We start from the raw sequence: 16,076 nt of genomic DNA on the forward strand, positions 1-16,076 counted from the left end.
CTTCCTCATTTATATATTGCGGTAATAATTTTGCCTGCAGTTTTACCTTTTTCGAAAAATATTAAATTTATTATTTCGAGACTGATTTGTTATCAGAATAAAAGAAATTCAGTCTGCGTCTTTTCGAATGCCTATACACGGTTGCCGCTTGCGACTAAAAATGCAAAATGAGGTGACTAATAAAATTCAAAATTTTATTAAGAAATAAAGCCTATTTTTTTCAGTTTACTATTAAAAGGAAGGCAAAGAATGTTTGTGTTTTAAATATGAACAAGTTGAAAACTAAGCTCTAGTGGTAGTTATACGATTACATAATCAAAGGGATTATAAAAAAACAAAAATGAATTGAGTATCTTCCACTTTTGAAATTTTTAGTCGCCTATTTACATCCCTACAATAATGCTACAGTTTTCTTTTATCGCTTTTTTTTTTTTTTTTTCTTTTTTGAAAATGAAGGTAAACTTTGGAACTTTTAACATAGAGGGAAATAAAATTCTTAGAAAAAGTTTATAGTTTGTATTAAAATTCATAGAAATTAATGGAATTTTGAAGTTGAATTTTGCATGAAGAAAATTTTTTTTTATAAGCTGCTCTGTACGGTAATAATAATAATAATAAAAAAATAACAGAATTTCAGTTGATAACCGTACTGCATGGTAAAAAAAATATCAGGTATTTAAACCATTTATTTGCGGTTTACTAGAAATTTCAGTTTTCAAAATTATACTTCTTATCGCCCCACTTTTAGTAACAAATACAAAACTGGAAAGTAAATTTAACCGAATAAATGATTTTTAGACCACGCTCGGAAGTATTATGATAAAATCATCAAATTTTACCGCACTTATCAAATTTTATCACGCCATATTTTAATGTTAATTTTAGTAAAATCATTAAACCAAAGCGCTTTTGTAAAAATTTACGAGTTTTTTGATATTACAACAAAATTACTTAGAAACTTAATCTCCCGCTTTTTATTACTTAATTATGAAACTCCATTTTGCGTTCGCTATGAAAAAGCATCCTTAGTTGTAAAAATTTTCGTCACTGTATTTTTAACTACCTGCATTTACCTAATTAATGGTAAACTTTGCAATAGTGCAATTGCCTCTCATTATCTTATTCAATTTACACATTTGTTTACAGCGTGGAAAAGTGTGTCGTCTTTCAAATGGGGTAATCCCACGACCTCTTTTTTTATTATTAATTCATTTTCAGAATTTACGACAGTTTGCTTGAAAGAAAGATTTGCTCTTTAATGCAGCTGTTTTGGGAAACACTGTCTTTTGTTTTCCACTGAAAGTAAGAAAGACGTGTGCCTGACGCCCATTCTCTGTTTCGCTAGGGTCCTATGTTTTACTTTATTTTTTTCCTGTCGTAAAAACAGGCGTTGCCTCCACATTTGACCTCCATGTTAGAAGTCTCTGAGTCAACTGAAATTTATCTTGTTTTGCCTCGGTGACTACGTTGTTGGATAATAGGACAGACCATAACTTCCAAGAGTAACTTTGTTCGCACTCTTGATGGCTCACTAGAAGATGTTTTAATATTAAAACTGTGTGAATTTTGGTTTAAAGGGAAAAACATCGTAAATAAGGAATTTACTTGCTAGAATATTAAAAAGTCGAAAGTGTAAAACATCCTAAGCAAGGAATTAACGATTACAATATTAAGTTGAAAATGTAAGACAACCCAAGCCAGGAATTTCAAATTACAATATTAAAAAGTTGAAAATGTAAGACATCTTAAGCATGGCATTTAAAATTAATATATTAAAGAATAGGAAATGTGAGACATTCTATGCAATGAATTTACAAATTATGATATTAAGGAGTCGAAAATGTAAGACAACGTAAGCAAGAAATTTTCAAATTACAATATTAAAGAGTTAGAAATGTAAGATATCGTAAGCAGGGAGTTTATGAATTATGATATTAAAGAATCAAAAATGTAAGACATCGTAAGCAGGGAATTTAAAATTGAAATATTAAAATTAAAATATTAAAGAATGGGAAATGTAAGACATCCTAAGCAAAGAATTTACAAATTACGATATTAAAGAATCGAAAATGTAAGACAACGTAAGCAAGGAATTTTCAAATTACAATATTAAAGAGTCAGAAATGTAAGATATCGTAAGCAGGGAGTTTATGAATTATGATATTAAAGAATCAAAAATGTAAGACGTCGTAAGCATGGAATTTAAAATTAAAATATTAAAATTAAAATATTAAAGAATGGGAAATGTAAGACATCCTATGCAAAGAATTTACAAATTACGATATTAAAGAGTCAAAAATGTAAGACAACGTAAGCAAGGAATTTTCAAATTACAATTTTAAAGAGTCAGAAATGTAAGATATCGTAAGCAGGGAGCTTATAAATTATGATATTAAAAAATCAAAAATGTAAGACATCGTAAGCAGGGAATTTACAAATTACAATATGAAACAGTCGAAAATGTGAGACATCCTAAGCAAGGAATTTGCAAATTACAATATTAAAAAGTTTAAAATGTAAGACACAAGCTTAGAATTTAAAATTGAAATATTAAAGAATGGAAATGCAAGACATCCTATGCAAAGAATTTACAAATAACGATATTAAAGAGTAGAAAATATAAGACATGCTATGCAAAGAATTTACAAATTACAATATTAAAGAGTCAAAAATGTAAGATATCTTAACAGGGAGTTTATAAATTATGATATTAAAGAATCAAAAATGTAGGGCATCGTAAGCAGGGAATTTACAAATTACAATATGAAGCAAGCGAAAGTGTAAGACATCCTAAGCAAGGATTTTGCAAATTACAACATCAAAGAGTTGGAAGTGTAGAGCAGCCTAAGCAAAGACTTCACTAATTACTGTATGAAAGATTCGAAAATGTTCTCTTACGCAAGAAATTAACATAACTCAACATTAAATGACTGAATAGCTAAGACTTGATCATATAAACGCAATCTGAAAATATAGGAAATAATGTCAAAATAGCAGTGAAAAACCAGAACTGTAACTTGAACATCTTTTCTCCTGTCCGACCATTTTGGCCATCTTACGACAGATTAGTGACTGTCCACAAGAGGATCTTTATTTGGACATTTGCTTTGATACAATGTATAGGAACTTCAGTCCTATACATTGGACTGAATTGATTTATTTTCCATGTCCATATCACGACAACCAACCAACCATCAATAAATAAAATCTACAGTTAGTATGTACAAAAAGTTCTCCACTCTTTCATCTTCTTTCGTTATTCTTTTCCTCTTCAGATCTGATTTGTAGACCTGCTATTTTGCCGCTGCAAGTTTGTATGCTTTCAAGAATACAATTTATATCATACATGTCTTATTAGGCCAATTTAAAAAGAAAGATTTATAATCTTTAGAATTCAATTAGAACTTGATCGATCATTCTCTACGATATAAGCGTAATCTGTAATACAAAATAATACTAACGTATCAGTGGGGATATACAGTTCAGTGTGAAGTTCCACAGTAACTTGTGGCTCGAAAGCACTTTGCTCTTGTCAATCCTTCAGCTTCCCTTTTTTCTTTCTTCACATCCAATTTGCAGCAATGAAGTGTGACTGACTAACAGACCTACTATTCTACCAAGACAATTTCGCAAAATTCTGCTAAATATTAATTATATGATACATAAATTATTTGGTCAACTGTTTTGGTAGGATATATCATATCCAAAATTCATTTAATAGATCATTTTTGTTTTAAGCACAATCAGATGGTGCACAAAATATTACTAGCGTATCAGTAAGGCAAAATATATATCAGTTCCACAATAACTGTGGCTTGAAAGCACTTCCCTTACGTCAATTCATCATCTTCCTTTTTTTCCTTACATACAATTTGCAGCCAGGAAGTGTAACTAACAGACCTACAATTCCATCAAGACAATTTCACAAATTCTGCTGAATGCCAATTATATGATACATACATTATTTGGTCAACTGTTTTGATAGGATATATCATATCCAAAATTCATTTAATAGATCATTTTCGCTTTAAGCACAATCAGAAGGTGCACAAAATATTACTAGCCTATCAGTAGGGCAAAATATATATCAATTCCACAATAACTGTGGCTTGAAAGCACTTCCCTTACGCCAATTCATCATCTTCCTTTTTTTCCTTACATACAATTTGCAGACAGCCACGAAGTGTGACTGACAGACCTACTATTCTACCAAGACAATTTCGCAAATTCTGCTGAATACCAATTATATGATACATAAATTATTTGGTCAACTGTTTTGGTAGGATATATCATATCCAAAATTCATTTAATAGATCATTTTCGTTTTAAGCACAATCAGAAGGTGCACAAAATATTACTAGCGTATCAGTAGGGAAAATATATATATAAGTTCCACAATAACCATGGCTCGAAAGCACTTTCTTTTCGTCAATCCTTCATCATCCTTTTTTTCTTTGCATACAATTTGCAGCAATGAAGTGTAACTAACAGACGTACTATTCTATCAAGACAATTTCGCAAATTCTGCTGAATACCAATTATATGATACATAAATTATTTGGTCAACTGTTTTGGTAGGATATATCATGTCTAAAATTCATTTCATGAGAGTCTTCCCTTTCGTCAATTCTTCATCATACTTTTTTTCTTTACACACAATTTGCAGCAATGAAGTGTGACTAACAGACCTACTATTTCATCAAGGCAATTTCACAAATTCTGCTGAATACCAAATATATGATACATATATTATTTGGTCAACTGCTTTGGTAGGATATATGATATCTAACTTTCATTTAATAGATCATTTTCGTTGTAAGCACAATCAGAAAATGCACAAAATAATACTAGCGTATCAATAGAGAAAAAAGTATATAAGTTCCACAATAACCCTGGCTCAAAAGCACTTTCTTTTCGTCAATCCTTCATCATCCTTTTTTCATTACTTACAATTTGCAGCAATGAAGTGTGACTAACAGACCTTTTATTCTACTAAGACAATTTCGCAAATTCTGCTGAATACCAATTATATGATACATATATTATTTGGTCAACAGTTTTGGTAGGATATATCATATCTAAAATTCATTTGATCGATCATCTTCGTTGTAAGCACAATCAGAAGGTGCACAAAATAATGCTAAAGTATCAGTAGGGAGAAAAAGTACATAAAATCCGCAGTAGGTGTGTATCGACAGCAATCCCCACTCGTCAATCCTTCATCGTTCTTTTTCTTTTCTCTTCACATCCGATTTGCAGCAATGGAGCTTGACTAACAGACCTACTATTCTGCCGCTGCAAAACATTCCAGAGAGCACTTCATAGAAAGAATAATGTGTACCTTAGCTTCCATAGAAAAAGGTAGGGTGAGAGTCTGAGAGTAATGTTTGTGGGGGAAGAGATTTAAAATTCAATACCCGGGGCCTACAGTTGAAGAGGGGCGATGTTGGGACCCTCGACCTCGTAAAATGTGGAACGCTCCACACTCCATTGCATTTGAAACGATTCTTGTGCCCTTAAAAATAGGATGAGGGAAGGGGATTCAGAAATCCTACTATTTCTTCCCCTTTAGAAATATGTGTGATAACAACAAGTTTTATTTAATTGTTAGAACAAATCTTTCGTACTATTTATTTAATTGTTGGAATAATAACCAAATCTTTCCTACTACTTATTTGATTGTTAGAATAATAGCCAAATCTTTGGTACTATTTTTTTGATTGTTAGAATAATGACCAAATCTTTAGTACTATTAGATTGTTAGAATAAAAACAAAATCTCTGGTTACCTTTTGGATTATTCGAATATTAACCAAATTTTTGGTACTATTTATTTAATTGTTTGAAGAAAAACAACATCTTTGGTACTATTTATTTGATTGTTAGGACAATAACCAAATTTTTGGTACTGTCTCACTGAAAAAAAATTGTGGTTATTTGTTTCTGGAGCGAAAATAGTATTTTTGAAATGTGTTTTCCAGGTTCTTGATTAAGAAGTCATGCATATATATATATATATATATATATATATATATATATATATATATATATATATATATATATATATATATATATATTCTACTTGGGATAGGTGTACCATAAATTGGTTAGTTTCAAAAATTTAGTCATTTTTGTTTGCAAATGAAATAAAAGAAAATATAAACTAGACTTTCGAGCTCTGCCAGAAAATTAGTGCAGCAATACAGGTACGTACATTGAATCACAATACGATTTTGCTGCAAATTTGCTGAAAATTGAGCATTTATATGCTCATACTGTACATCACGTAAAATTTATGAAGTGAAACCGTAGCTTCATAGTTTTTTACCTTATAAAAACCAGTATTCTCCGTAAAAATTCCATAGAAAATTCGTAAGCAGACTGGTTTATAACCAGAACGAAATAATTTTTAGCAATAAAAATTAATCAATTGCCTCAGCAGACGTTTACCATATGGGAACAAATTTTCTTTTTGAAAGTTTCGAATTAAATCATTTATTGCACTAATTCTGAATATTTTATAACTCCAGAATTTGTATCGACCATTCATCGCTCGGATTCTAATTTAGGCTTACGACTACTGATGTTCAACTCCGTAGCCTTGTAATTTTGAACCCAATCCAGAAGACACGGGAACTCCCGGAACAAGTATTGGGTGAAATTTTGCCTTCGTAGAGGAATTTTTTGATGGAACTAACCCGCATTTGCGTTACATGAAGGGGAAACCATAAAAACCTTCCACAGTTAGCCTGACGGCAAGGGGACTCTAACCCATGATCCGTCTACCACTGAGGATATTTAACGTCAGTATTGTGGTCGGTACAAGCCGAATGCGGAATTCGTATCAACCAGCCATTACTGGGATTCGATCCCGGTTCACCTTATTAGAAGGCGAACGCTCTATCCCCTGAGCCATCATGGCTCTCGCATTTATAATTGTATTTGTACCTTCACGTTGCTTTTACATTTCGGCAATGTGTGAAGTAGCAGTGGCAATGTTTGAATGGGACAATGATTCGGCATTCCTAAGAAAAGATTACAGATTCGTCAACTGTCGTTGCTCAGAAACTTCAATACTGATCTTAGTTGGTTAAACGAACATCATAAAAACCAAAATTTCTTGCTTACAGAATGCTATACGAATAAGTAGAAGTAACATTTAACAACAAGTCCCCAGAAGCTCTTGTCGACCAAATAGTAGTATTCTGATTACACAAATATTGCCATTTTAACAATTTTCAACAAGCGTTGAAAATTTGTGGAGAAGGGGGATTCAGTAATATCCCCTTCTCACGGACAATTTATCAGGAAAAGTTTATTGATTGTCGGGCAGGTATCAGCATTCCGGCGCTAAGTCCAAATGTTGACAAGGGATTATAGGGGTTCTAAAATGCTTTTGATACTAAAGCAGGAGTGAGTAATCTATCAGCAGGGAATCCACGCACTTTCATTGCAAGTCAAGACCTCTATGTTATCCCAAGCCCTTCTAAAGCCCCCGAATTTTTTTTCCAAACACACAAGATTGAGGAGGCCTGTCTGTACCCCAACCCCCGACTATTCTTTTGGTCTTTCTCCACTTTTGGGCTGTTTATCTCCGTATAGAATAACGAATGCTAAGTCCCAACAACGGTCGAGTGTTGTAGGCCTGCTCCAGGTTCCATTGTAAAGCGCCCTACCCTCCATCAATTGCAACTGTTTTCCCCCTTCAATTTTTTTTTAATACCACCCTCTATTTTTTTTTTCCTTTTGAGGGAAAATACTACTCTACCGATTTACTACTACTACATCAGCGGTTTTTCATTCTTTGGAATTAGAAATGTCCGCATTTCTCCGATTCAAAAAGCATTCGCCCCCACCATTTTAAGATCTGAACAATAAGTCTTAAATTGGTTTGGTATATAGTCTTATTACTTGTAAGTGTGACCGTGAAGATTTGCTATTGAGGTTTTCATCACTTGATGCCCTTTAAATTGACATTCGTTTTGTGGAGATTCGTGGTATTTTGATAGAAAAAAATTTCTGAGAAGTTTTGATCTTTCATTTAAAGTATTTACCAGCTATTCTAAAAAATTGATATTTAAAATGATTACCAATGAGAGTTTTGATTCTTTTTTTGCGTACCATTTAGGACAAAAATATTAGTACACGTAGGGTTAATCAAGTATACTCATTGATAACAGAACTAAACTCTATAGTAGACTGTAGTAAAATCTAAGCTAATCAATGACGTTTTTATGTAGTTTGATTCTATTCCATAGTAATAATGTTCTATTCCTCTGTTGCTGAAGATTCATAACTTCTTACTTGTCTACTGAACTTGCGCAGAGTATACGAACGTGAAAGTGCAAAATTTCTCTAACTTACTAGTAATCAGAGTACAAGTATGATTCATTTATATAATTCTACCATGGTGGTCCGACAGTATTTTTAGATAAAATTTTCCATACCAGTTTTCCAATGAACTATAAAAAAAGAACTGACCATATTCACTGTCATTAAGTTTAGAAGCTATAGACAATTATTAAATAAAGACGAAAACATTTACTAATAATATTTATGCCGACCATTGCATTCAACTACTGCTTTCAAATAAATTAGATATTTAATTTTTTTTAAGAAGGATAATGTAAAACTTTATCTTGGAAAAAGTACCGGACTATTATAGTAAAATAATATAACTGAATGCTTCACGCACACTAATTACAAGTACAGTAGAGAAAATGCAAAATTTCTCTGATTTACTTGTGATCAGAGTAGGATTCACTTGTATTATTCTACTCTAATAGTTAAAAGTTTTTTTTTTCTTTTTTTTTAATAATTTTTTTATATCAATTCTTTTAATGAACTACAAACAATAACTGACCGTATTTAATCTTATTAAGTTTAGAATCCATTTGCAATTATTAAAGAAATCTAGTAGCAAATATTCTTTAAGTTAATAGGCTTTCCATTAAGTTCATATGTTTAATTTTTTTTTAATGATATAAATTCATGTAAAAATAACCAAAGGCAAAATTACTTTATTAAGAAAGTAATTTTGCCTTTATTAAAAAGTAAAAATAAAGCTTTACCGTTATGGGAGAGGTGGATCATGGAGCTTAAGGCTACTCAATTTCCTGACCAACGGCATGATTGTGGCAATGTGATCAGCACTGGTCTTCTTCACTTATAGCTGGCAAGCTGATATCCATTGACGGGCTTTAAGCCATAAGCAATCACTGGGATTGAACACTAGTTCTTCACAATAACAGTTCAGTGCCTTAACCGCTGAGCAATCGTGGCTACTTTATTAACGGCAATAAGTTTTATATTCCTGCTTTTTAATTTTTCATGTTATTAAAAATAATAAAAGGAAACGCAACTGCATAGATTTTCTTTTTATTTCAAATTTTCTAAATGCTCTAAATAGAATCTTTTCACCAAAAGCTGTTCTTTTTTTAGTTTTTTTTTTCTTCCTTTCACGAATTCTGAAATTCAACTCTTCTTACCATGGGCATTATCTGCAATATCCCATCATACATCATTTTTCATTAATGCCATACCTCAATGAACTTAACCAAATAATCGCATTACTTCGGTTCGCCAAGCCTTGCTGAAAGTTTGGGCCATAAAAGCGGGGGCGATTTCTTTGAATTGCTCATAGAAAGAAGGATAAGCTTTGCACCGGCTAACAAAAACAGATTCTGCTGAAAAGGTCCTGCTTCTGTGAATAACATAAAAGATCAGGACCTCCTCTCTAGAATAAATATTACGCCAAGAGGTTTCACGGACGGACGGACATATAAATTCAAGTGTTGGTAAAAAGAGGGTCGCTTTTCACTTTTTATTTTTTTTCCGTCAGGAGTGAAGAAGTTTATTCAAAAAGTTTTGAAAATCAGAGACGAATAAATGAAATTCAAAAAAAGTCGATTTTTAAAGATATTGTTGCCAGTATTTCTTGGATCTGCTGGGGTCAGCTAGATGAATGTTTTTTGACCATGTGTTTGTGATTGCACTATCAAAGTTCGTACTTTATAAAAAAGTTTAAAAAATGGTCTTCATTTTCTTTCCCCTTTTCAGATTTAGAAGAAGTATGATAGTAGTATAAAAGAAAAGTGAATAAAACTGCAATTAATATTTTTCACTTTGTCATTTGTAAAATCAAATCAGAAGCCAGTAAAAACTATTTATCATCAGGAAGTCAGTTTTTGTTTTAAATAGAAATTTTTAGACGGTTTAACAAAAAAAATGTGTTTATTGGTAATTTTTTTAGATAAAAACTATATAGGGCATATGATTTTGACCGTGTCTAAAAATATTATTTAATTTATACTTCGACTTATTTAAATGTGTTTACAGAAAAATTATCATAAGATTTTTTTTAATGATAAATCTAATAAAATGTGAGTAAAGCAAATTGCAGAAAATAAGAAATTAAATAATTTTTTTTCCATTGCACATGATTCAAATAAGTATTCTACTTTTCTAAGATATAAACATCATGAAATTTGGATAGTACTTTTCAGTTAGCCGGAAACAAGAAAATTTAAATATTTTTCCCTCAAATATTTTATTTATTTTTTAATTTTTTACTTTATTTAATTTTTACGTGTTTTAGAAAATAAATAAAATTTAAGAAAAAGATAGCCTGGGAACTGCATTTATTGTGACTTATCGTGTTCGCCCGGCTAACCAAAAGTAGCATTCTGATTAAAAATTTGCTGGTGAAAATACAAAGCTTTCCAGCATTGATTAAAACACTAATAAAAAATAATAAAACACTTTAATTTGTGACTATGATTACTCTTAAAAACTGATTATTCCATTTAATATTAATTTAGAAATTATAAATATTTCGTTTTACAAAACTGTAATTTTCTTGTTGTATAGTGTTTTTGTGAAGAGAAAGGAATTGGTGCTTAATGCAGACAACATTACCACCATAATGTCGTTGGTTTTGAAGCGACGGAACCTTAACCACCATGGCCGACAACTGGCTGTTCGTGAAATTATTAAATTTTTTAGAGGAAAAAAAAAAAAACGTATAATTTGATTAAGTACAAGAAAATGTTGATTACTTAGACTCTCTGAAATATACACCAGAGGTTGTGCAAGGCCGGATTTCAGGACAAAGGACTGTCATTAAACTGACGTTGCATGTGCGCTTCTCAAAACACAATATTTTGTAAGCGTTTTCAAAAGAACTCTTGAAGCTAAAGGCTAACCTTTAAATTTTGAAATATCGATTTATATTAATAATTTTAAATATAAATTTCAATATTTTGTATGCTTATTTTAACTAATAACTAAATGTTTACGAGTTTAAATTTTTATTAATATGTACTAAATGTGATGAATTCTATTTTTTTAATTTGTATGTCAAAAAATTAAAAAGCATTTTACTTCAGTCCCGGAGTGGACTGATTGTTAACACACGGTTCCCAGCAGATCACCGAAATCAAGCATCACTGGCTACGGTCAGTGTGCGGGTGGGTGACCACTTGGATTAGTCTGCGTAGGGACCGAGGGTGTGCGGTATTGGTCCTCGTTAAACTGTTCTGCAGTAAAGCGCTCGACTTCGCATGCAGGTCTTCGGGCTACCGAAGAGGAGGCGCCATCCCCTCTGCAGAGGATCAAAATTGTGATGGCATGTCTTCGGATCATCCTCAGGGAAGTTTCCCAGACCGCCGCCAATAGTCCACTGTGCAGCTCTAGTGCGACGTAAATGAACTACTACTACTACATTTTACTTCTTGTGAGGAATTTCAACCGGGCAATAGGACAATTGTCCGTGTCTACCCAAATCCTTCAGTATGTGTTGTAGTAATACAGAAGTATGCATTAATACTTTTGTAATACTGTGTATTATAGTTGTATGAGTATTTTTCGATTCGTCGAAAATATATTGACCGGTTTAGAAAAAGTGGTCATTAGATTACTTGTGCAAATTAATTAAATGTGAAAAGGGAATGATTTAAAAACTAGTAGCCTCAAGTGACTTTTACTGAAAGTTTTGAAATGATAATTTCAATTTAAGAACTTCTCTATGTTTAAATTAAAGGTCTTAATGTGAGAGCCAAGTAAAATCGAGTTTTTCATTTTTAATGCATTTCTGACCTGGGAAAATGTAGCTATTTTATTTAATGTAAAATCAGGATACAAATCATTGGGTAAAACTACATCAATCTGGTGCCTTATTTAATTTAATTTGGCTTTTTAAATTAATTAAATGTGAAAAGGAAGCGATTTAAAAACTAGTAGTTTCAAATGACCTTTGCTGAAAGCTCTGAAGTAATCAATTCCATTTAAGAACTTCTCCATGTATCAATTAAAGGTCTAAATATGAGAACCAAGTAAATCTGAGCTTTTCATTTTTAACGCATTTCTGACCTGGGAAAATGTAGCTATTTTGATTCATGTAAAATCAGGATACAGATCATTGGGCAAAACTACATCAGTCTGGTGACTTATTTAATTTAATTTGTTGTCTCACCAAACTTGATTAGCAACCAGCCGCCAACCAGACCACGATGAAACCGAACCACAGGACAGACCACCATATTTTGCAAATCTTTCTGGACATGGGTGTCTTGCATTAAACTTCATTTGCTTTACTTCATGAAAATTTCTTCTGTAGACTGTACCTGTTTCGATGAGTGCAAGAACAAAGCACAAATATCACATACATCAGTGAATAACTTGTGTTGTTCCATTTGACTTTTCACTAAGACAACAAACTAGAACTAGACTAACAATCAACTATAACCAGACCACCACCAAATAAAACCATCGGAATTTGTTAGTCTGTCTAAACTTAATTGTTTCTTACATCAAGCGTTACTTACTTTACTTTATCTTTTTAACAATGAACATTAAAATTTTTTCTGTAGACTGGAACTGTTTTGATTTGTGTAAGGACTGAGCACAAAATATAACATCAGTGAATACTACTTCAACTTTTTGTTTTACTTAATTTCATTTGACTTTTCACCAAAGCACATAAGTAGACTTCCAACCAGCCACAGACCAATCATCAACCAGACCACCACCAAATCAAACCGCAAACTAGACCACTAAAATTTATGGGTTTGTTTAGACTAACCTTTTTCTTGAATCGAAGCCCTCGTTTGTTTTATTTGGCAGTGAACGTTGCTTTCATTTTATGAATTTTTTAGCAGTGAATGTTTTTTTGCAGACTGTTCCTGTTTCGATGGGTGCAAGAACAGAGCACAAATGTAACATCAGTGGGTAAGACTACTTCCACTTTGTATTTTATTTAATTTTATTCGGTTTTTTACCAAAATAAACTAGACATCCAACCAGTCACCAAGCAGACCATCACCAAACCAAACCAAGTCACAAACCAGATCACAAAATATGTGGGATTGTTCGGATTTACCTGCTTTTTGTATTAAAGCCCTCAATTGTTTAATTCGGCAGTGTATGTTGCTTTAACTTCACGAAATTTTCAACGATGAACTGTGAATGCATTTAAAATATTTTCGGGCTAGTTTGTTTATTTGTGTCCCAGAAAAAAAACACAACTGAAAGCACTGTTACCTTCCATAAGACATTTCTCATATTCAACGTGGGTGGCAGAGCACAATGAAAAAGAATATTATCCTTTTTATTCAGTTCAGAGAGCATCTTCGTTCGGAACACTTTTGTCTACCCCGAAAACATATCGAACATTCGAGCTCTCGACAAAAGCAGACGAGAAGGACGGTTTCCGAGGAAGGCTTTGTTGTACCACAGAAAAAATCCTTTCTGGCTCAAAAAAGATGAATTGTCCGGGATCTGAATTCTTCCCACGCTTTTGAATTTCCGGGATAGGGTGGGTGGAGTACGCCCACCCTCGCAGAAAATAATGATTGGTTTTGGGGGATATAGAAGCGATTCAATCCGTCCAACCAGTTGCATCATGGCCACTGCTTCAAATCTTTTGTCCTAGGATGGAAAAAGGTGGCATCTTGCACACGTGTTTATCTATCGTTCGTTTGAGGGAGCTCTATTAAACATGTCATCTCCACGTGCCCTTATTTTAGTCTCCCTTCTTTTCGTTGTTAAAAAGAAAATATTTTAGTCATAATTTATTAAAAGACTACAATGTATAAATAAAGCGTGGAAAATATAGTTCATAAAAGTACTCAAGGATATAAATTTTAAAAATAAGTATTTTTTGTTTGTTTTTTATAATAATTTTTATGTAATATTTATAGTTGAATTATTTTTTAGTCGTTTTTTGCTAGTTATCTGAAAAGCAAGAGAGTATAAAATACTAATTTAGTTAATTATGTATTAATTAAACTTCCAAAAAATATATTTCAAATAAAAAAACCCAAAAAAGGAAAATCGAAGTATTAAATTTTAGAATTGTCGAAAGATTTCATTGGTCCCTTTAGACTCGAATTACCACGAATTGATTGTACATTTGCCCCGTCAAAGATGTATTGTGAAATAATGGAAAGCAACTAATGCTTCTGTTCAGTTTTGAAAATTATTTTAACAGTAATTTAATTTGCTATAAAACTCCTTTATGCATGAAGCATTAAAAATAAATACATGAAACATAAAAACACGAAACATAAAAAATAGAATCATAAAAATAAAAAATATCAAAATATTAAAACATAAAACATAAAAAAACAAAATAAATATAAAAACATAAAATATAAAAATATTAAAACATAAGACATAAAAGTATAAATATTAAAACATAAAAATATTAAAACATTTATACATAAAAACATAACCCATAAAACTCCTTTAAAATGTATTAATTACCATTTAATTTCTCTTAGTCCAAAAATTTGCTGTCCCTGTTGCGTTTCTGCATGCAACTTACCATAACTTAGAATATTATAAAGTGAAACGTCCTTTTAAGACTTACTTGAAATCGAGTTTAAAATCTTAAATCTCGTTTTTTACTTTCAATTGATTGAAGTTAATTTGCAGTAAATTTTGACTTGAACACTGATGAATTATTTTTACTGCAATAAAATTAATGATTAATGAACTATCTCATTAAATCATTATCAAATATCCCAAACATTTAACTTCTTTAAAGCTTATCAACATTTTATGCATCAAAATAAAAGAAATGTTAATAGTCCACTGTGCTCTTTCTCTATTATAATAAATCTGAGTATTTTAAAAAGTGAAAGAAACTTTTACTATCAAACCAACTTAGTTGGAGAATCTTGTTACATAAATTTTTACTTAGACACTGAAAAATCATTTTTACTGAAATGAAATTAATAAATTATCATGTACGAACTATCTTATATAAAACATTTTTTGTAACTTAATAACATTTCATGAATTTTTTTTTATTAATAATCTCTGGTTAAGGTCGACTTACAATTGTACCATGTTTCCTTCCAAGTTGATCCATAGCATCGTGTTATATGGGGAGATTGATTTGTGAATGTTAGATGGCAGTAATAAGGTTTAAATTTGGCACCTTCTTAGGATTGTGGCTAATTTAAGCACTATTATTATTGAACATTCATTAACGTTTGTGACAGATGGATAATTATATTTACCCACTTCAATTTACTAAAAAATTTTCTCAAACACCGATTAAATATTTTTTATCCATGAATACTTAATACTTAACTTATATTAAAATTTTATAATTATTTATAATATTTCAGGCATAAAAAGCAATCACTGTGTGCAAAGTTGAACCATGATTCCGTCTAAGTTAATCCTTAATATCATGTAAACAAGTAGGACAAATTTGCACAATAATAAGGTTCAACTTAGCGTCATATCAAGATATTGGCTAAATTTAAATGATATTCTGTGCAATACATGAAATTCAGCGCGATAAATGAAGATGTAAATTATTATATTTACCAACCTTAATTCAAGTTTGTAAATCATGCTAAAAATTTCATTGATGAATCATTTTTACCAAAATTAAGTGAATGAATCAAAATATCGAACTTGAGCCTTATATTAAACTTTTTCAAAGCAGTTTTATTAACAGCGTTTACGCATCAAAGATCAAAATTTTAATCACTGCAAATCAGCACACCACATATTTTAATTAGATTTTTAAAATAAAATGTTCCCTTTATTCCCTTAAGAGGT

The 16,076-nt window shown here is 31.3% G+C and overlaps 1 long non-coding RNA gene across 4 annotated transcripts in view; it reads left to right on the forward strand.

Moving 5' to 3' along the window:
- LOC122270466 (uncharacterized) overlaps positions 1-16,076 on the forward strand; it is a 112,428-nt gene that overhangs the window by 81,704 nt on the left and 14,648 nt on the right. For 3 of the 4 annotated variants that reach the window (XR_015431445.1, XR_011636192.2, XR_006225813.3), the window contains one exon: positions 13,174-13,226. The exons of the other annotated variant lie outside the window; for it this stretch is intronic. This is a non-coding gene — a long non-coding RNA (uncharacterized LOC122270466). The remainder of the gene's footprint in view (positions 1-13,173; positions 13,227-16,076) is intronic. 4 annotated transcript variants of the gene reach the window in all.

This window comes from Parasteatoda tepidariorum, chromosome 2 (assembly GCF_982258835.1).
Source record: "Parasteatoda tepidariorum strain Cologne lab strain chromosome 2, Ptep-v5.0, whole genome shotgun sequence".
Lineage (NCBI taxonomy): Eukaryota > Metazoa > Arthropoda > Arachnida > Araneae > Theridiidae > Parasteatoda > Parasteatoda tepidariorum.